The sequence below is a fragment of the Equus asinus genome, chromosome 20 (genome assembly GCF_041296235.1).
Source record: "Equus asinus isolate D_3611 breed Donkey chromosome 20, EquAss-T2T_v2, whole genome shotgun sequence".
Taxonomy (NCBI): domain Eukaryota; kingdom Metazoa; phylum Chordata; class Mammalia; order Perissodactyla; family Equidae; genus Equus; species Equus asinus.
In genome coordinates, this window is record NC_091809.1 from 48558710 (window position 1) to 48580482 (window position 21773).

A 21773-nucleotide genomic window follows, 5' to 3' on the forward strand; every position below is an offset into this window, starting at 1 on the left:
TATATGTCTGTTTGTATATACAACAAATATATATCTGCATGTATATATACAAATGACTAAGGAAGCCCCCGTCTATTCCAAAAATGTCTCTGTTGTTCATAGAATGACATAGCTTCATTGTTGTGTTTGCCTCAGAGCCTGAGTATTGTGGCTACACGGCTTCCCAGCTCTGAACTTCGAAAGTTCCTTTCTCCCCTCACCCCTGCCCCTCCTCCAGTACCACCATTAAGCCATCCCTCCTCCATGACTCTCCAGGGATGCCATCAGCTCACGTCACTGTTCTCTTCTCCCTGGAGAGCTAAGTCTACCAGAAGAGCATTGCAAAGGAAGGCCTCTGGGGCTGGGGTTACTGGAGAGAGAAAAGTGCTCCAGGAGAGCACATCTTCCTTTATTCCACAGACATTTAGACTGTCTGCCACACGTTGGGCCCTGTGCTAGGCCCTGGGGGTACAAGATGAGCAAGATCCTGTCCAGTCCCAGCCCTCCAGGAGTGCAAGGGAAGCGGAGGCACCCGACCCACGCACCGCCCATTACAAGGATACCGTGGTGAGCAGAGGGCAGGCTCCCCAGGAGCAGGCGGGACAGAGGCGGGTCATGCAGGCAAGACCAAGGAGGGCGCCCCTAGGGGTGGGCTCGGGCACAGTGGTTGCTTCTCTCCCCTGCAGACACTGGGAAGTTGACCTCTCTTAGTCATCGGACGATTTGTGAGGGAGGGGAGGGGAGCGCGCCAGGCTAAGTGCTGACGGGATGTCCCTGTCAACACAATGTTCCGCCTGGCCGGGCCTTCATATATAAAGATATTTAATGAATTAGTTAATTAATGAGAGGCGTTTGATTGATAGATCATATGGCGCTCGCAGCAGGGTGAGTCTGACCCTCGATATCGCCGCCTGGGCTGCAATCCGTCCCCCTCATTGGTCGGGAGAGCGCGGTCGCTCTGGCAATTTGCATGCATTTAATGTAGCTCTTTAATAGGATGTAATGTTAGCGAAAGCCAAAAGCGCAGCAGCTGTAACTTAAAAGACAGCCCCATTACTGCAAGCCTTATAATTAGGGTAAGAGGGAGACTCGGTCTGCCATATGTTAAACTCTTTTGAGGTTAATAGCTCTGTAAGATTTTTGCAATTTAAAAAAATTACACTTGAAGGATGATGACAAGGCTCATCAATGAGGCGCCTCTCCACCGGAGGGAAGGGACAGGAGTATCCCATGGCCCCTAAGGCCCTCTTCCCCAGGGACACGGGGAGGTGGCCTCTCTCCTGCCACAAGTCGCTCCTGTCCTCACTAGCGTCCCCCACCCCCGCCCCATCAGCGCAAAGCTGCTGCGTCAGCTCCGCGGCCTCCGAGCTCTCCCCACCTGGCTCTGCGCAGCGCCCCGCAGCCCCCGCTTCCGCGGGTCCCGGCCTGGGGCCGAGAGGGCGGGCGCCAGGCGCGCGTGCACCCGGGGCCGCGGAGCAGCGCCGCGCGTGCTTACCTTGCAACGTCCCAGGCAACTCCAGAGCAATTACGGGTCCCCGCAGGTTACCTGGCGCTGATTGTACAACCGGGCCCGAATCGGGGGACACGCAGCAGGCACTGCCCCGGGGGGAGGAGAGGAAATCGCCGCGAATTTGGTAATTACGTGGCACAAGGCCTTGGGGGTGTTTCCCCCTCGTCTGTGCCCCAGCCCACGAGGCGGGGGGTGGGGGGCGAGTGTGGGGCCGAGCCCTGTCCTGGGCCCGGGGGGACCGAGCCCGGCCGGTGGACCCGGAGTGCTGGCCCCTGCACCCCAGCTGCGACGTGGAACAGGAAGGCCTCCCTCCCGCTTACCAAGCCCCGCGTGAGCCCAGCTGCACCCTCCCAGCCTCTGGTGTCTTTCCCCAGTGTCCCTCCCCAGCGGCCCTGGGCACCAGGTTGGGGGCAGTCAGGGGGAGTCGCTGTAGAGACCAGAGACGGTCTCTGGAGACCAGAGTAGCCCCCACTGGTTCGGTCCCCTCCCTCCGCCTGTGCTCGGCTGGGCGCGAGGAGAGCGGCGGCCGTTTGGCAGATTCTCTCCCCCAGGAGTTCTACCTCCCGCATCTTTCCCCTCCCCCTCGCTTCCTCGCGCAGCGCGTGGGTGTCGGACCAAATTCCTGATGACAGACACTCCAGACAAAACAACAACAAGGGAAAAAAAGAAGTCCCTCTTATTTTTTTTTAAAGGGGGCTTTTGTTAAAAGGAAATTACAGGAGGGATAAAATTACTGCTAATTGCACAATTATCTGATTATCTCTGCTACCAAAAATACATGAGATCTTTTTCCCCTCCCAGCCACTTAAAGAATTCTCAGGGACATCTCTTGGGGAAGGACACAGATCTTTCTTCCGCTAAAACCCAGAAAGACCGAAGAATACGAGGAAAGGGGTGTGTGGATGAGGGTAGCAAAGAAAAGATGCAGGGAGGCAAATGAGCGTCCCCCAGAGAGGAGAAGAGAAAGTTTAAGACAGGATAAGAAAAAATGGAGTGGAGGAGACGGGTGGCAGAAGATGGCAAGAATGCATCTTCCGGTGAATTACATGCCAGAGCTCACAGGGCTGAAGAGGGGTGAGACCCATGGGGGTTAAGCCACTTGTCCAAGGTCTTAGGATCTGGAAGGTGTAGGGGAGACGAGGGTGAGCTGGTGTTGGGAGGGCAGTAGGGGGCAGTTCCAACCCTCTAAGCCCTCATTGTCTTTTGGGGGCAGAGACTATGGTGGGCTTCTGTGACCCAGGTAGAAAAGACTTGTTTGTATGATAAATCACTTTTCGAAATGCTGCTTACTGGTAAAAGTGCACTGCTGAAAGGGAACCCAACTTTTGTCAGTGCTTTATGGTTTAGAAAGCATTTTCCCATCGGCTTTCTCACGTGATTCTCTCACGTACCCTGTTCCCGATCAGAATCCCCATTTTTGAATGAGCTAACCAAGACCTGGAGGATGGAGGGAACTCCCCAGAGCTCTCACAAGTTGTCTCTGGAACACCCCCGGCTCCAGGCCCAGCGTCTTTGCACCTGTCTCCCAGCCTTTCTTGGGGAGAGGAGCTGAGGCTTACAGGATTTCTCTGCATGGACTGAGGACATGTAAGTAAGATGCAGAAGATAGGTGTCATGATCTTCTCTGCACTCATTATTTTTTTAAGTCAATAGCTCAGGCACTCTCTCCTCTTGGATGTGACCCAGTCATCTAGAGCTGTTTTCCCACGGGAAGGGACTTCACTTGGCGCGCCAGCCTGAAATGTCACTTTCGGGTCACCAGCGATGCCTCAGCTCCTTGATGGGAAGAGGCACTGGCAGGTCCTGGATATAGAGTCCACTTCCTATACTCCCACTCCCCCCTAGTCAGCCAATTAGGATAAGGGGTGAGATTCCCCCCCCTCCACCTTCTTCCCCATCCTCTCTGCTGCCACAGGCTGGGGAGCATGGAGATTCAGAGGCTCCATCCCCAAGAACCCGGCTGTGCCATACAGAGCTAAGGACCACTGCAACTTCCTGGAGACTCCTTAGCAGTCAAGGCCGTTCCTCCATGATCACCACATCCCCACCACTCGCTCCCCCACAGAGCACGGATGGCTGCTTCAGAATTACCATCCACAGATCAATTGCAGGGCAATTACTGGGCCTTGCGTGCAGCTGGCCGGGCCCGACTCTGGAGCAGCGTGGGGATGCATGCAGGAACATGGATTCCCTTCATTAGGGCAGCCAGCCTCCAAGGGAGACCAGAGCAGGGCTGGAGACTCCCAGGACTGGGGGCTGGGAGGCCTTCGAGGAGGCATGGCTTTGACCTGAGGATGAGTGAAGAAGAGAAAGGGTGAACTGGCCTAAGAGGGCCTCTCAGAGGAAGAGGCTGACCTTGGGCCAGTCCACCCATGGAACCAGATCCCAGCATCCTCTTCCCCTACAGTCAGCCCACTTGAGAGAAGTTAATGAAAAGTAAACAAACTGACCCTTCCCATCCACCACCCCTTGACTGAAGGTCCCAGTGGCGGAAGGGAATGATCAGCCAAGCAGGCTCTCTGAGGCCAGAGCAGGCGAAGGGCTCAAGCTTGGGACCATCTCCTGCTACAGGCCTGCCTGACAGAGGCCCCAGGCTGTAGGGACTCAGTTTTCCTAAGACCAAGCCCTCCATTTGTTCATCAGACATGGTCCCTGTGATGTGGATGCTGAGGATTATCCATGAATCAGACTTACCCTTCTAGGAAGCTATAGTCTGGTGGGAAAGACAGACAAATGGCCACTAGACGTGGAGAATATTAGATGTCTCCAAATTCAGCACCCCCAAACTATAAAGAGGAAACGGAGGTCAAGAGTGAAATACCTTGAGCAAGCTTTCACAGTGTGCTGCGGCAGGCTCATGGCTAGAACCAGGTGTCCTGACTCCCAGCCCTGTGCTCTTCCCACCTCAAGGCAGAGTTAAGTAGATGCCAGCCCTGAAATTTGGCCCCAGCCAGAGCAGCTGGCCTTCCTTGCTCTCGCCCAGCCCTGGCCACCTTCTCCCCTGCTTCTCCCCTCCAGGTTAAGATGCCTGATCAGCAGCTGCTCCTCAGCTCTCCTCCATGACCGAAGGTTTGGTGTTTCATTTCTACCCAGCAGACGAATTGATGACATTTAAATTATTCCATACCATGCATTCTCAGGCAGGAGATGGGACATAGGGAGACTGGGACAGGAAGAAAGGGGGCACAGGTCAGGAAGAGGGATGGTGGACCACAGCTGGAGTCCTCTTCTGGTCACCAGAGGAAAATGCATTTTGTATTCTACTCTCTTTTTCAACAAGTATGGGGTTGGGGGCTCCTTGCTATTCTTCTGCCTTGCCAATCTCCCACCTCAGGGCCTTTGCACTGGCTATTCCCTCTACCTAGACTTTTCCAGATATCAGCATGATTCCCTTCTTCAGCTTCTTTAAGTCTTTGCCCCAAGGGAGCGTATCATTGGAGACCTACCCTGACCCCCCCCACCCCCACTTAAAACTGTAAGACCCTCCTCCCAGCATTCACCATCCCCCTCCCCCAGCTTTCCAGTTCCCCATACCACAGAATGACTTCTAGCTGATTGATTTCTTCATCATGCTTTCTGTGTGTGCGTTTCACCTCTGCCACCCCTGGAAAGCGAGTGTCACGAGGGCAAGGGTTTCGTGCGTGTTGTTCACAGTAACTAGAACATTACTTAGCAGGTAGTCGATGCTCAGTACATCATGGGTAAAGGAATGAATTAATGAATCAAGAGTCTTCAAATGGGAGAGCTGGGAGAGACCTTGAAGGCACACTGATCTCAACCCCTCAATCTGGGGGTGAGGAAAACGGCAGCTGGAGAGGGCAAGAGAAGCTTCCATGCAGGCAGTGACGTGGGAGCTAGACTTTCTTTCCCTTCTTCCCTTTTTCCTCTTCTTCAACTATTTCATTTTGTGCATTTCTTCATTCATTCATTCAGAAAATATTTAATGGACACTTACTACTTACTAAACACTGTGCAAATAATAATAATGATATTTAACATGTATTGATCACTTTGTTCCATTTATCTCATTTGAACAACTGTAAGCTTAGTACTCTCATTATTCTCATTTTACAACTGATAAAATTAAGGTTCAGGGGGCCGGCCCAATGGCACAGTGGTTAAGTTTGCACGTTCCACTTTGGCGGCCCAGGGTTCGCCAGTTCGGATTCTGGGTGCAGGCATGGCACCATTTGGCAAGCCACGCCGTGGCAGGCGTCCCACATATAAAGTGGAGGAACATGGGCACGGATGTTAGCTCAGGGCTAGTCTTCCTCAGCAAAAAGAGGAGGATTGGCAGTAGTTAGCTCAGGGCTAATCTTCCTCAAAAAAAAAAAAAAAGAAAGAAATTAAGGCTGAGAAAGGTTAGGTGACCTGCCTAGTCACATAACTAGAAAATGGAGGAGGGGAGACATGTACCAAGGTCTGCTTGATTCCGAACTTTTGCACTGAACCACTACATCTCCCCCCGCCCCCCTTTCCTTTTTCTTTTCCCTTCTTGTCTCTTGGGCCAGACTAAATGGCCCAACCAAGGTGGGAGGTGAAGGTCACCCAGAGCTGGAGCCCTTTTGAGGCAGCACAGTCCTGCTACTCCAAATACCCTACGAAGCCGCCTCTCCCCATCCCATCTGCTCTCCTCCTCCTGGCCCCCCACATGCAGACGCTGGTATGATTCACAGCACCGAGATTGGTCCCTGGAAGGAAAGAGAGCTCATAAAACCTTACAGCAGTTTTATAAGGTATTCTTAGCTTTTACAGGCATACTGGGCGGCCGAGGCTGGCAAACAGCAAAGTGTCCTGGGTAGATGGGCGGACCCCATAGACCCAGAATTGGCAAGATCAGCTGCAAGTGTTTTGTGAAGACAGCACCATCTTTTAGCTGCCTAAATAGGGAAGGGCGATACCAGGAGCAAGCGTTTCTTCAGATCACTCTAGTTTAAAGAGCACTTTGACAGTTAATGGCCACCAGGTAAAGTAGGCCTTATTTCAGAGTCACAGATGAGGAACACTGCACAGAGAGGTTGTGTAGACCACTGGTGGCTGAGCTACGACTCACCGTCCAGCTTTCCTTCCTGAATTCAGATCTGATGCTCTGTGCCTGGGATCGCCCGGCGTGGCACTAACTCTCAATGACTTCTGAGCTTGGGACTTTGGTGGAGACATCCGGTGGGCCAATGCTGTTATTAGTACTTGATACGGGATTGTCATGAGGATTAAAGGAGCTACCATATATAAAGAGTGGCTAGCAGTGCCTGGCACAGAGTGTTGACAGTGTGGTATAGAAGTAAGAACATGGACGCCAGAGGCAAATTCTGGAGTTTGGACCCCAGCACCACTAGTTCCTGGCATTGTGACCCTGAGCAGGTTATTTAAGCTCTCTGTGACTTGGTTTCCTCATCTGTGAACTGAGAATGGTAATAAGAGAGCTTATCTCATGCAGTCAGAGGAATTCAATGAGGTAACAGATACGATGCATGTAGAGAAGTCCCTGGCGCTCAGCAAGGGGCACGCAAAGGGTTTACTATCTTATGATGAAGTCCCGTTTCAGTCTTTGGTCTTCTTATTATTGTGGCCAGAATCCAGAAAACTCAGGCTTGAGTTCTGCCTCCCGCAATAAATGGCTGCCTGACAGGAGGCAAATGACTTAACTTCCCTGAATCTGTCTCCTTGTCTGAAAACCGGGGACCGTAATGCCCATCCCACTTACCTCGATGGGTTAATGTGAGAGCGAAAGCCCTTTGTAAACTGTAAAGAATAATAAAAGTGTAATAGACAAATGAAAAAGTAAAGTCGTAATACAGTGTTAAGATATTTTTTGAATTTGTGGCAAAGAGGAAAATATAGAGATAAGCATGCACGCTTGTACAGACGCGGGAGATTTCTCAGAGGATAACTAATGGACCTAGGAGATGAAAGAGTGGGCTCGGGGACTTTTACTTTTTACTTTGAACCCTTCTGTACTATTTGAATAATTTTTTTTAAAATAAGCATGTTTTCCTTGCATAACTTAAAACCAAAGCAATATTTTTCTGAACATTACAAATTATTAGTAGATGGCCTGTGAGTTCAGGTTCAGACACTTGATTCTTGTCCTGGCTCTGAGGTAGACACGAACAGGTACCCAGCCACTTCACTGGTGGCCTCAGTTTTTCTGCCCGTAAAATGGGATGGCTGCTCTGTTTTCACCTCCCGGCTTTACGAAGCTATGGGGAAGATAAAGAAGGGGTCCTTATTAAAAATAAAGATGAAGACAAACACAAGACTGTTTTTGAAACTAACTTATTACCTCAAACCTAAAATCGGTAAGCTTCTTGGCCTGTCTCAGGCATAAGGCATGGCTCCCACCCACAGCCTGAGGGAGAGGAAAAGTGTTTTTGTTTGTACCCTGAGGCTCCCTATTGATGTTCACAGTGCGTTGACCCTGCTCCTAGCCTGAGCAAGCCAAGGCCCCTACCCTCGCATCCAGACTAGCAGAAGAACAGACCCCATAAACAGAGACCCAGGAGTTCAAGGATCCGGAGTCAAGGACTCCCGCGAGGAGCAAGCCCTCAGAAGAAGATTACAGTACTTCCCGCCTAACAAGACATCCTTGCAGCTCCAAAGGGGAGGAGAGAGGAAGCCAGACTGGGCGAGTGACTTGTTACCCATTCCTTGCCCCCGCTGCTTGGCCCGTTTCTTCCCTCTCCTCTCTCGGTGCCTCCCTAGAAGCTGCCACATCCCCGAAGCCTCGCTTCTCTCCCTTCTCTTCGGCAGTGGCTGCTTGGTATTCACGCCATGTCATCCTTGCCTGTCTCCATTTGGAAAAGTCTCTTTTTGACCTCTCTGTATCTCTCGGTTGCCTTTGTGGGGGGAGAGAGTGAAGGGGAAGGGAGAGAGAGTGCGTCTCAGCATTTACCCAATTAGTGGTAATTAGAAGGCAAGGCCCGGGTGCTCTCCTCGCAGCTGCTCGGAAGGACAGAGCCTGCTCCGGAGGAGCTGCTACATGGGCATTGGACACACTTTGTCGACCAGGCAGCTCCTACCCCTCAGATCCCGGTTTCCCTCTGCATGCAGTGTACACACTCATCTTTCTCCCCACAGCTGCTTCGCCCAGGTGTTACTCCTGGGGTTTGCCCTTGATTCTCAGCCCCCAAGACAGCAGCCCTGGGCTATATCAACCTGCCTCAGTCTGGTGCCTGTGCTGGGCTAGCGGCCTGCTTCCCACGGTAACCCCAGCCCCACCTCCAGGAGGGCGCAGCTCTAAGTAGTAGGCACCCACCACTTTGGTTCCTAGTTCCCCTTGAAGCGCCGTGGTCTGGCACAGAGACCCCTGCAAGGCAGTGCAGCACGGGTCCTAACTCCAGGCTCTTTGGTTTGGTCACAATTCCTCCTCTGCTCACTTGAGCCCAGAGAGCAGGTCGGGAACTTTAGTAGAATGTCCAGTCCACTGATGGCGTCTCCAAAGGTCAGCACATCTATCTGTCCTCAGCCAGATCCCAGTAGGTGGAGTGGAAGGAATTGAGAAGCCATTTTTATCAGGAGCATGGCCTGCCCTGACCCCAACATCAGGCACCAGCTGTTTGGTCCTGTCCATCCTGTCAATGCTTATTAATGATTCTGATTAACCTCTATGGAGATCCATTATCGCCATGCCAGGGAATATACTGTTAATTCCCATCTGTGCCGGATTACTTACAGTTAGTGGCTGGTACTTTTCCATGGTCTCACAACACATCTTAATCAGATGGTGAGTGGGTTTAATTAGCCGAAGTATAGGTTTTATTTTTTTTATTCATATAACTACTTAATCTAATGGAAGCCTATTATCTGTGGCTTTTTTCCCATGCATAATTATTGCCGTTTTTAATTGATGGTGCATCAGGGGTTGCGGCTACAATATGGCAGCTGGAACACAAAGTCGCCTTTCGCCGAATGAAGGTTGAGAAAATGAGTTGTCAGTGAGGCATCAGATTTCTTGTTTTCACTGAGATGTGAGCTCCCATGTGGCAGCTGCTGGCTCCTGCCAAAAGAAAGGAAACGTGGTTCTCAGCTGGGCAACCCCTGGGCTTCGCTGTGAAATGCCCTTCAGGAGCCCCGCGGCTGGAGCCCAATCAGGAGCAGCTGGGGAAGGTAGCGATTTGTCAACCAACCGGATCACAAGCAACCCCAGGGCAGGGACCAGCTCTTTTTGTTGTTCTGCTCCCTCCATCCCACAAGCCCTGGGATGGGCTCACGCGCCCTGTGTGCTCGCCGTACGCACGCAGTGAATTAAACTCAGGGCTGAGGTGGTGCAGGAGACCTGGACTCCCGCACAGAAAGTCCTTTGTCTGAATACGAAGATGGACCTGAGGCTCCCTCTGCAGAGAGAGGGACCCACTTTCAAATTTGGGCAAGAGCTCTCATTCAACCTACAGAAGATCCTAGCTGTTCCCATTTAGAATAAGACCCTGATCTTCAACGGGATGAATTGTCAAAGTTCCAGGGACCACTTAGGACAGAGCCAGATCTCCAAGAACATGAAAGTGTCCCATTTACACAGATTGTACAAGAGATAAAGGTGGGAAAATGTCTGGTCAAAAGTAGGAATCCATCGATTTTCTAATAACTCTAGAACATTTGGGCTTCCTAGAAATAAGCTAACTCGAGGGATTAGTGGGGGAACCTGGCAGCCAGTTAGCAAAGCTCCCAGCTGACCCAGAATGGAAGGATTCCAGGGTCTGTGATCAATTTTCAGAGTACCTTGGGCTGAGCAGGACAGGGAGCCCCAGTCACCCGCAGAGAAGCTGAGATATTCACAAGACAGAGAGTGTTGTCCCTCTTGCTCTCTCTCAGATGCCCACCCCCTCTCTACCTCTTTCCTCCAGCTCTCTCCAGACCCGTTAGCTCCAGTCAGAGGAAATCTGCATAGTTGGGTTCAAGGACTTGTTTCCCCTCCTGCTTGTCTTTTCCTGTTAAATAATGTGACACAGAAAGGAGGCCATGGAAAGAAAAGGTTCTGGGGCTTTCTGGTTGAGCTGTCTTTTCCAGGAGAGTCTGAGTTACTGGGGCAGGAGACGTGGACTTTCTCTCTCAGCCCACGGCCATGCTGCGCTATTGTTGTTGATGGCATTGGGTTTATTCCTTCCTTCCCATTTTGCAAAAATATTTGTACAGAGACTTCTGTGCCTGACCCGCAGTCACCAGCAGACAGGAGCCACGGATTCCTCTTGCAGCGTTTTACAGGGTGACGGATCAGATAATGTACACTTAGCGAGTGCACAAATAATGTGAATCAGGGTTGGCATAGTGCAGTGAGGTGTAAAAAAAGCAATTTGAATTGTTCTAGGGAAACGCCAGAGCCGCTCTGACATGCTTGCTTGCCAGAATGCTGCCCTGTGCCCCTCCGGAGGGCTGAGCTCCTGGCTCTGGCCGGAATGGCAACGAGGCTGCCCAGCACTCCTGGCCTGGAGGGGAGCTTCCCCAGAGATGAGAGAAGCTCTGCCTCCACACAGAGAAGGGAGAGGACATGAGTGACAGGATGAAACAGAGCTCCAGTTCATCCTGGAGGGGATGGTTTGACCCACTGGTCTGTTGAGACTGTCATCGGAAGGAGAGAGGGAAAGAGAGTGAGAAGGACTCTGCTCTGCGTCTGCGGGCCTGACCACACAAGGGCAGGCAATCTGACACTCTACTTGGGTAGGTCTATCCTTAGTCTTCTTGAACTTGGACATGTCATCCAGCCCATCCCCCTGCCTCCAGACAGAACCGTGCCTCCTCTCCCACACAGCAAATGGGTTTTGAATTTGTTTCAAAGGCTCTCCAAGGGAAGGAGATCTCACATCCTCTCTTAATCACCTGCTCTAGTGTCTCACGACACCCACCCTCCGGAAGTTCTTCACATTCAGCCTAAATCCAGCCCTTCAGGCCGCCTTCAGCTCACACATTCTCGTGAGGGTCTGGCCATGCTTGGGAAGTTGATGGCACGTGAGCCTGTGTGCGCTTAAGCAAAGACCTAGACATAGTGCCAAGTTCTCGCTCTCCTGGTGAGAGGTGGGAACGTGAGCAGGTAGCCGGCTCAGCCCTCAGGCCAGCCCTCCCTCCCACTGTCCTTTCCAACCCTGGCTGCCCTGAGCCGGTGTTCTCAGGCTCCCGTTGCTCTCTGACGCTGCAAAGCCAGACTACCCAATGACACTCTGCAAGTGGACGTGGCTGATCCTCTTTTCGTGCTGTCCCCGTCAGCCTCTGCCCTCACAGGCCCTCCTCCCACCACGCTGCTTCCATGAGGTTTTCTGTCCAGCACGGGTGACAGGCTGTTTATCACGGTGACACCTGCTGGGCAGTCTTACCTTGCAAAGCCGCGGAGTCTCTGCAGTCCTCCCAACCCTCACCTCTCCCAGCCCTAACCGTCATCTCCCAGCTCTTGGGGAAACCAAGACTATGCACACAGAAGATGGTCAATAAAAGGGTTTGGATTTATTTTTCAATAACAATAGGCAGACAACGCCAACCTCCTCCATTAAGTCTCTTCGTCAAGCCAAGCTCCAAGCCTGAAACTCAGCATCTGGGTGCTTTACGAGACCTGGTCATAGGGGAAAGTGGTAGGAAATCTCTTGATTGTTTCAGATGAAAGCCGATTACAGGGAGTAAGAGAGTTTTCTAGTGGCTCCGGAAGCTGAGAGGTTCCCGGATAATGGATGGTCAGGCTGCTACCTGCCCACCTGCATTACCGACCTCAGAGTGGCCAGGCAGGGAGCCCGGCGTAGATTAAGAACCCAAACAAAAGGGAAGATAGGACAGGCCTGGGGACAGGCAGCCTGCTGAGGGACTGGCGGAGACCTCCAGATTTCTTTCCCAGGAAATCTGGGGACACATTTCCATGTTGTCTTTGCATAAATTTGTGTGCTGATTTGCATATATTTGCATTTTTGCCTTCAAAACACCCAAACTCCCAGAATATAAAATAAAATGCACTTGATTAATTAATTGGTAGGATGGACGGCAAATGTAGCCATACTAAAAATACAGGATTGGTGAGGGACCCTGATCAAGGGACAGATTTTCTAGGTTGTCCCCCTAGGCCAGGATGGATCTGGGGCTATGGTGCAACCTGTTCTGAAGTTGTCTGTTTCCCCAGCTAACAGTAGGCCCTTGGGAGCGGGAGCGTACAGAACTCTTTGATCTCTGTATCCTTGGACTTCAGCACAGGGTTTGTCACATGTGAGACTATTAATAAGTGTTTGTAGAGCATGTGACCCAAAGGCTAAGTGAATGAATGACTCCCCTGTAAACTTATGACCGGATGATGGGATTAGAAAGAACTGACACTCCATCCTCCTGGGAACCAACAAGGCAGGCTCAGAGGAGTCCTTGGAGGGAAGTGGAAGAAGTCTTCACAGACCTGCTGATCTGGGACATGGTTCCCGGCAAACCCTTAGGGAGGACTTCCAGGAGTGAGTCTGGAGTGAGTCCGGAGCTGGTGGGCAGTCCCAGCCCAGTGGCAGGGGCTCTTGAGACTGAGCAAGTATAGACAGAGATCTGGAGCGTGTGATGGCAGGACCAAGAGAACAAAGTAAAGGCCATAGAGTCAGCCCAAACGAGGCTTTCTGGTCTTCCGAATCTGGAAAGCACCCAAGGAAGTGTCCCGGCCCATCCTCCCTTGGTGCCTAGCACAGGGCCTTGCACAGAAGAGATTCTCAGCAAATTCTGGTTGAAGTACCTTCCACAGAATACCCAATAAGTATTGATTAATCCAGCCATTGATTCTCTGGTCACCTTTCTGCAGCCCTTAATTCTCTCCCTGACCCAACTTCTCACTCAATAGTCACTACTTCTCCATGCTTCGAGACACATGGTTTTTGCAGACCCTAAGAGAGCCACTATTTGGTACCAGGGTATCCCATACGTATGATATGGCCCTTAATTCTTTGAAACAGGAAGTTGTACGTGATGTCTCACCTAATCCTACTTACTATGACAAAAGTCTGCTCTTTCTTACCCCCAAATTGGAAAACATCAAGAATAATTGCTTTTTGTCCTATGCACACCTCCCCTATGTTGACCCACAGTGAGAAATGGTCAAGATAATGGACTTTGCAGCTGAGTGTCCAGATTAGAATCCTGGCTCTACTCTGCTTAGCTCTGAGACCTTGGACAAGTTGTTTGACTTCTTCCTATCGTCTTTAAAATGGGGAAAATATTGAGAGCTACTCCATAGGATTGTCCTGAGGATTATGAGGTAATATGCATAGAGTGCTTAGAATATTATGTGGCACATAGGACATGCTATTTGAGTATTACCTATTCTTATTCTTCTTATTTTTTGCTGAGGAAGATTAGCCCTGAGCTAACATCTGTGCCAATCTTCCTCCCTTTTATATGTGAGTCACTGCCACAGCATGGCTGACGAGTGGTGTACATCCACACCCAGGATCCAAACCCGCGAACCCCGGGCTGCTGAAGTAGAGTGCACCTAACTTAAAGTAGAGTGCACCTAACTTAACTGCTACACCATGGGGCCGGCCTCTATTCTTATTTTATAAGATAGCTCCTCACCCTTGCTTCAGAGGAAAAGAGAAAACAAAAATGGCTGAGTGAAAGTGATGAGGAGATGCAAGGAGAGTTTCACAAAAGTGGCTGTTCAGGATGCAGAATGAGATTTAACAGTTTCCTCCTCACTGTGTGTCTCTCAAATATAAACCCTGCAGCTAATGCCTCAGAGAAGCCAGGATGCTGTTTGGATAAAGAGACAAGGGATTCTCGGAAGCTGACCCAGGCATCTCTGGCAGTCTGAGACATGTGGCCTTGTCGGGGACACCAGAGAAGCCAGGGATTTGGGGATGCGCCCCAGGCTTTGGGGATCAGGCTGATGTGAGGCCTGGGAGAAAGGCTGCAGAGGAAGCAAGTCCGCCCAGGTATTAGCAACCAGGGCATTCTTGGGCTTTGGGTGCCGGGGAAGATGGAGGAGAGCAGCCCTCGGTTAGAGGACACTGGAAGATACCAGAAAGGAACAGTTGGTGCTGACACTGTTTCTTCTCCCTTTGCCCTGGCTCTAAATGCAGCTTGGACACATGACCAAAAAGAGGAGAATTTGAAGAGACAACAAGCTTATCCATCAGTTCCAAGGAAAACACCAAGTAGGGACCCAAGAGCCACAAAGTTTTCCTGAATTGATGTGGAAGGCATCAGGAGAGAGCTGGGAACAGAAGTGGTCTATCTCGTCGAGTTCCTGCTGCTGGGCCAGGTGGGTTTTTTGCCTACTTTATTTAATTTATTCTTTGCAACAACTCTGAGATGAAGGTGATATTGTTCCCATTTTACAGATGAGAGTAAGAGAGATTATAGATTTGCTGAAGCTCAGAAGATAGGTAAACGGAGAAGGCTAGATTGGAGTGCAAGTCTACCCAACTCCAAAATCTGCTCCTTTTACAACTTTGGAGGAAGAAAATCACAAACTGGGGAGAAAAAAAAACATGGAGGCAGAGGTGTTGAGAAATGAAGGAGATGAAGGAGCTCGGTGGGGGTTGGGGAGGAGTATAAGCAAGAGCTGGGAAGTTGTATGCATATGACATTAAGTAAATAGTATGCAGATGAGATGCAAAAACCACATGCAAATGAGTAAGTGGAGTTTTTTTTAGCCAACCACTCAACTCCATTTGGCACAATTGCAGCACAAGGCATACCTGCCCAAAGCAAGCAGCATCCATGCTTCAAGCAGAAATAACGTCTGCTTGGGTTAGAGATGCCCCTTGCTCACTCTTGCTGGGATCCCTTCCTTCATCCTGCTGCTCTTGTCCTTTGTCCCTCACCCCCCTCATCCTGAGCCTGAGGCCAAACACGCACGCATCCCTCCCTCCAGACACTCCAGAAGACAGCTGGCCTTGTCAGCCTCCTAATGGAGTGATCCTTCACCTCTTGATCTGTCTCCACTTCTGTTTACCTTCACTGGGAGGCGTTCTGGCCACCTGGGATCAACAATTCCCATTTTCCTGACCCCACTTGTCAAATGAATCTCCAGCCCAGTGCCTTCCTTTACCAAATGGCAGCAGAAATGAAACGTACCCTTTTAAGTAACTGCCTCTGACCTCAACCACGCTCAGCAGCTTCTTAAGTTAAGCATGACAGCTGCTTCCCAGTCTTGTCTCTGGCGCATCTGGAAGAAATCTTACAGGATAATCTTGTCACGCACCTGCTTTAGTAGACAGTAGTTGGTGGCCACTCCCATTCTCGGAGATGCCTGAAAAAGAATCTAGGGCTGGCCCTGGCTATCCATTCCAATTTTAATCTCTTCTTTTCTGTTTGGAAGTTCTTGCCAAAGTCTACCTGATATCCTCACTTTTGTAGTGTCAGTCTATTCTCTCTATTTTGTCTTTAGTGGGGATGGAGAATCTCTGCCCTCTTTCCTTTTGACGTAAGAAAGGAATGGGGAATTGAAAAGAATAAGCTTAGCAATAGAGAGTTGAGACACTTATTGACAAAATGCTGGGCTTTTATTTTCTCCTGCCTCCTCAGAAACCATAGCTCATGTCCAGGGCTCTGTGCCAATGACCCATGAGACCTCCTGCCTCTTGGCAAGGGCAAATCATGGAATCTGAGGAAGGCAGTGATCTCTTTGCACTATGCTTTTTATGTTTCCAAAGGGGGCTCGGGATAATCATTTCATTTTTAAAGTCAATATCACTAGAGCCATTTGCAAGACAGACTGTCCATGAGGGGAGATCATTGAAAGACAACATCCTATTGGTCAAAGTATTCTGAGGAGTTTACATAGTCCAGCTTAGAGGCCAATTTCTTTGAGAAGCTTTCCTGCCCTCTCCAGGTTCAGATTTGGATTCAAGCAACAAGTGTTAACTGTATATTATATACCAACCACTGTGCTAGATGCCTTCATATATATTATCTCTGTAAATCCCATTATCATAAATGCCTTCAAGACAGATATTCTTATCCCCATTTAAGAGATGAAGAAACCAAAGGTCATGGCTAATTTAATAACTCCTCAGTCTTCTTTGGGACCTTAATAGTCAGGAAGTCCTATCAGATGTCTTCCTAAATGCTTTCTTAATGTTGCTATCCTCTCATCATCTTCTATTCCAGTTATGGAAATCAAATGGTTGGTAAGCTTGAACTACCTTCTGTGACTCAAGGTTGACGATGGCTGCAAATCCCATTCCTCAACACCGCGCCCCCCCCCCCACCACCATGATTCAACCCACGCCTCTGGATGGCAGCTCCCCAGCAAAGGTGAGTGGTGGTGGAAAGACCCTCTGGCAGGGTCACGGGCAAAGTGACAATCCCTTCCAGCCCCCTGACTTTGCTCTAGAATGACTCACAATTCCAACTTCAGGCACTTTCTCTTTCTTTTGATGTCGCTGTTCCTGGCATCTTCAGCAAGGAGGCTGGGGAAGCAGGCTAGAGTGTTAAGGGGACACACGTAGGCTGGTGACTGCATTAAATACTGCAACTTGGCATCTAAGTGGGCTGCTGTTTTGATAAATAGCATTTTCATCATCCAAATCTTTTAGTCATTGGGCTTCTGCTGATCTAGTGCTGGGCTGAAATGTATATGAAGTGAGCAATATGGACATGGTTCTGCCCTCTGGGAGCTGAGGTCTGACTCCCCTCAAGGTGGATAATCACCATCAGCAGAGCCAAACCCTCCTAAAAGCCATGAGACCAGAAAGCTTCAAAGAAATCAGAGGTATTAAATTTGGGCAAGGCAAAAATTGCAAGGTCTCCTCTAGGCCACGAGGAAAATTCCCAATTTCCCCTAAAAAATTGCCCTACACTGATTCTTCTCTATACATGGGGGTCTCAGGAGCTGGAACAGTATGGGACACAGAGTAAGCAGCAAATATATGTTAGATGGATGGAGAGATGAATGGATGTTAGATGAATGGATAGATAAAAATTGGATGAAGAGATAGCGTGGGGAAAGTCTTCTCCGATCCCGTAAAATTCACCATCCACACGGGTCAAATGACCTTGTCTTACTGTCTCGCCTCTGTCTGTACTCTGCTACACCAGCCCCTAGGGAGTTTGAATGTTCCTTCCTCACATCTCTGTGCAAAGACACTTTAGACACCTCCGTCTGCCTGGGGAAGCTTCTCTCTAAGCCCTGGGACAGCTGGGACGATGCCTGGCCCCAAGTTCTTTATAAGGAAGCCTTAGACAATGGAGGTCCAGCTCCTGGGAAGCCAAGAATCTTTGTTAAAAAGACAGCTAGTTAGAGAGTGGACAGGATTTTTAAATGCATGAATGTGCTGAATAATTAAGCAAAAACTTTTGTTTTCATGGAAAAATTTCCTCCAAATGCTATATCAAGCAGGGCACTGAATTTGCCACAGGCAGTTGTTGGCAAGCTAGTGAGACTGTGTTTCTTCCAGTCCGGGGAAAGGAAATTCAGATCAAACCTCCAGGCTGTGGCCCTCAGTTCAAACAGAGCCCATTCTTTCTGATGCAGAACAGTCACTCTGGGCAAATCAGGCAAGGTCTTTCCAAGGTCATTAAGCCTTTTCCCTGCCTCTCTGATGAAATCACTCATGCTCTTCCCTCTGTCTAGATTTTCACTGGATCATAAAATTTTGGAGCAACCAATCCTCCATTTTACAAAGGAAAACATTGAGAACCAGAAAGGTCAAAAAATTTGCCAAAAGTCCAACAGCAAGTGGATGGCCAAGCTGATTATCTGAAATACCCAATTCTTACCCTTTACTATCTTCTCTGCCAACCCAAATGCAATTCATCCTTTAACACCCGGCCCCAGTCTCCTAGCCCCTTCCTCAAATACTTTTTTGAACCCACCACCCTATCAGGATCTTTCTCCCCTTCTCCGAATTCTTAAAACAGTTACTTCTTAGAATGTTTGCCCTCTGCATCATTTATGATATCATTGGCTCCTGCCAGGTTGTATTGTTAGGTAACTATCACCTGTCAATATCTTTTTGATAAAACAGATTCCAAGATCATGAAGGGCAGGAACTCTCTCCTACACCTCTTTTGTATCTCCCTTAAGATATAGCATATGATACTTGATAAACATTTGTCACAAATGTAGATCAATGGATAGACAGAGGGATGGACTGAATGATGAATGATAGTGTTTAATAGGTACTTAATGAATAAGAATAAATAAAATGATAAATTAATAAGTTATTCCAAGCAATTTAGTATCAGTTGTTAGGTTAAAGATACAGCAGCAGCTTACAGATACATATATGTATACATACACGCACATACAGTACTTAAGCATAATGGTCCTCACGCCATCTCACTTTGTATTCATTTTACAGATGATGAAACTGGGCACAGAGAAAAAAGAAGAAACCAGCCACTCTCTCATGGCCAGGAAAAGATATGTGCATGTCCACCTTCATGAATTTTTGTTCCTTCAGACAAGCGACGAATTAGAATAACCTAGGACGCCTTCCAGTGGATGCTCTCAGGCCCCAGGGAGCACAGAAAACAATTCTGCCCTTCTAAAAAAGAAAAAGAAAAGAAAAAAGAAAAAATTATATAGTAATGTTTCTTCTTCTTACGCAAAATTACAGGTGTGACTGATGGGTTATTAATTACAAAACGGCCTTATTAAGCTCTAATGAAGGCATTGGGTTTTTTTTCTTTTATTCTCTAAGTACTCGTAGAAAATTTTAGCATTACAAATTACTCGAGTCAAAATTATTTACCAGTATGGTAATTCTTTCCAAGACAACTCTAGACTTGAAGTCATTTTCCTTACCAGTACCACCCGGTAGAGTAATTGGCTGCAATTAGCGATGACTTTGTCATTCCTCTCCGAATCTGGCTTCAGCATCCGTGAAACATGCAGATCCTTTTCTCTTTCCCAATAGGGATTTGGAGCTTCTGCAAATCTTGTCCTCCACTTAGAAAGGGAAAAGGAAGGAGTTCCCCTGTGTAACACATCACCGCATCGCAGAGATGGGGTGGGGGCGGGGGCGGGGTGGAGGGGGGGCTGCCGTCATCTAGCCCGGAGCTCCTCAGAGGGAAGCACAAAGGTAATTTTAGGTGATACGTAGATGAACCTTAAAGAAAATTAGTAGTTAAGTTTATTTTAATATACGTTAGAATATATGACTTGCACACCAAACCCATGTATTATGGATCGTATGTTTACAGTGAGGACAAATTTTAAAAGTAAGCCAATTGAAAGAAAAATGAAGCTCTGTCAAAACTCAAGAAAACAGTACCTGAATAAACTGAAGTTTAGAAAATATGATAGCCACACACCCTCATTTTACGGGACCAGAAACTGAAGCTCAGAAAGGCAGCCCCGTATCTCCTCTCCTCTACACCAGGCAGCATCTCCCTTCACCCTGGAGCAGATATCAAGAACCATGTGAGATTGGGAAAGCTCCTTTTGTGTCTAGGAAGCCACGTTTCAGGATTGATCTTCTCTTCCCCGAGCCTCCTTCCCTTCTTCCCCCACTCCAAGGTCCTGATCCCCCAGAGAGAAAACTTATGCTCAGATCACTTCAAAATCCGCCATCTTCCCCATCCCTAGCTACTCAGACACTCATCAAACCATACTTGTCCTGGAGCCCCATCCTTCGTGGCCCCATTTCAAACCAGTTATCCCAATGGTTCAATATGCTTCTCTTGGCTAGTTACACATGTATGTTTTTAGAGGTACCTCCTAGGAGCAAGAGAAGGGTTCTAATGGTAACATCACAGGACAAGACACAGGAAGACCTCTTCTCGCCTTTCAAACATCAACTGGAAGATGTTATCTCAACTGGCTAGGTTTTAGTTTCATTCTATGAAACAGTTGTTTAATTAACACTGCTTTGCAAATAGTTTCCAACTATGGGACCCTCCTTACGACATTATCCTTCCTACCCTCCAGCCTGAACCACGCAAAAACTGTACTGATGATATTTTATGAGGTTTCTGTGCATGTCACTGAGCCCAGGTACATGGGCAACCAAGTCACTGGTTCCCCAGGCCAGGACCTTCCAGGGAGCCAGAAGAAAAACAGCACTGGTTGATCAGCCCTATCCAGTGACCAAAACTGGACACCGCTCTTAGGAGTTCGGCCTCAGGGATACTTGTTCCTTTCAGAGTTTGGTTGTCTAGGAGTGTTAGCCTCATGACCTCTCTTTCTTTATCCAGAAGTCTCTGGCCATTGCTGGCCTCCCCTTCTTTAGCTCAAGTCTGGGTCTTACGGAGGAAGCTGCCCAGTTTCCCGGCCTCCCTCAGTCAATCTCATGTGGCTTCCACGTGTTCCTCCAGCACATGACGTAGAGGTCTCTGGGGGCTGGGGCTTGATCAGTGTATCTTAGCTGCTGAGCCAAGTGAAGGCAAAGTCAGACTCACCCCTTCCTGGGCCTCAGTTTCCTTGACTACAAAATGAAGAGATGTGATTTAGAGCCAGTCCAAGGTGCCCATCCAGCAGTCTGTGACCTCTCCCTGGCACCATGCTTTCAAACCTTTTTCTCTTGCATTTTTCTCTCTGTATCTCATAACCTGCATTCCACACAGATGATAAAAGAGCTCAGGGTTCATCGTTAGATACCTTCACAAAAGAGTTCTTCAGGGTTCCTACTTGGCCTTGACAAAGACTTTGAAGCTGAAGAGTCATACACACTTCTTTCTCTGGAAGGCCCGGGTAATGGAGAGTGAGGGGTCTGAAGGAAGTCCAGGCTCTGGAGTCAGGCAGCCCGGGTTCTGAGCCCGGCTGCACCATCGCTGGCCCAGTGCCATGAGCCAGTCACTCAGGCTCTCTGAGCTTCAGAGTCCTCATGGGGAAAATCGGGAACCACGGCCCCCAGGTTACAGGGTGGTCGTGAGCCATAAATGAGGTCACTCACGTGGCTGGCACATAGAAGACACTCAGCAAGTGTCACCTGTTGAGTTTGAACAACCATTTGCTGAGACCCGAGCTGATCCCCTTAACATCAGCCTGCTTCCATTAATGACTTTCTCCCAAACCCCGGATTTAAATTGTGTGTTGAGTTTTATCTCAAAATAAAAGACAGGAGAGTGAAAGACTGGATCGGGTACAGAAAGCCAAAATAACAGTCAATGTTGCCCCAACCCAAATAGCAAAAAAAACCGAGAGGGTTCTGGAAGTCTGAGTCCCTAGTTTCAGTGTTGCTACTTAAACCTAGAATCCTTATGCCCACCACTATCCCCTCATCCCTTTTCATCCCTTCTCCTTTCAATCAAACACTTCAAAGAGACGCCCCGAGAAGAGAACTGTGAATTCTCTGCTCACTGGTTTTCATGAGAGGAAACCAAAGAATGTTTCTTTTTGAGACTGCGTCTGCTCATCCAAACCAATTTTACTAGCTGAGGGGACTTGAGCTCAAAGGCA

At 49.0% G+C, this 21773-nt stretch overlaps 2 long non-coding RNA genes across 3 annotated transcripts in view; one reads left to right on the plus strand and one right to left on the minus strand.

Annotated features, from left to right (window-relative positions):
• The window catches only part of LOC123279088 (uncharacterized), a 119026-nt gene extending 117413 nt beyond the window's left edge, over positions 1–1613 (minus strand). Inside the window, exon 1 of one of the 2 annotated variants that reach the window (XR_011495684.1) lies at positions 1475–1613. This is a non-coding gene — a long non-coding RNA (uncharacterized lncRNA). The remainder of the gene's footprint in view (positions 1–1474) is intronic. The other variant, XR_011495685.1, reaches the window with a different exon arrangement.
• On the plus strand, positions 1474–19665 carry LOC106840342 (uncharacterized). Its single transcript, XR_001400362.3, has 4 exons — positions 1474–1613; positions 14503–14684; positions 16538–16684; positions 18733–19665. It is a non-coding gene; the product is annotated as an uncharacterized lncRNA (long non-coding RNA).
• The last annotated feature ends 2108 nt before the right edge of the window (positions 19666–21773 follow it).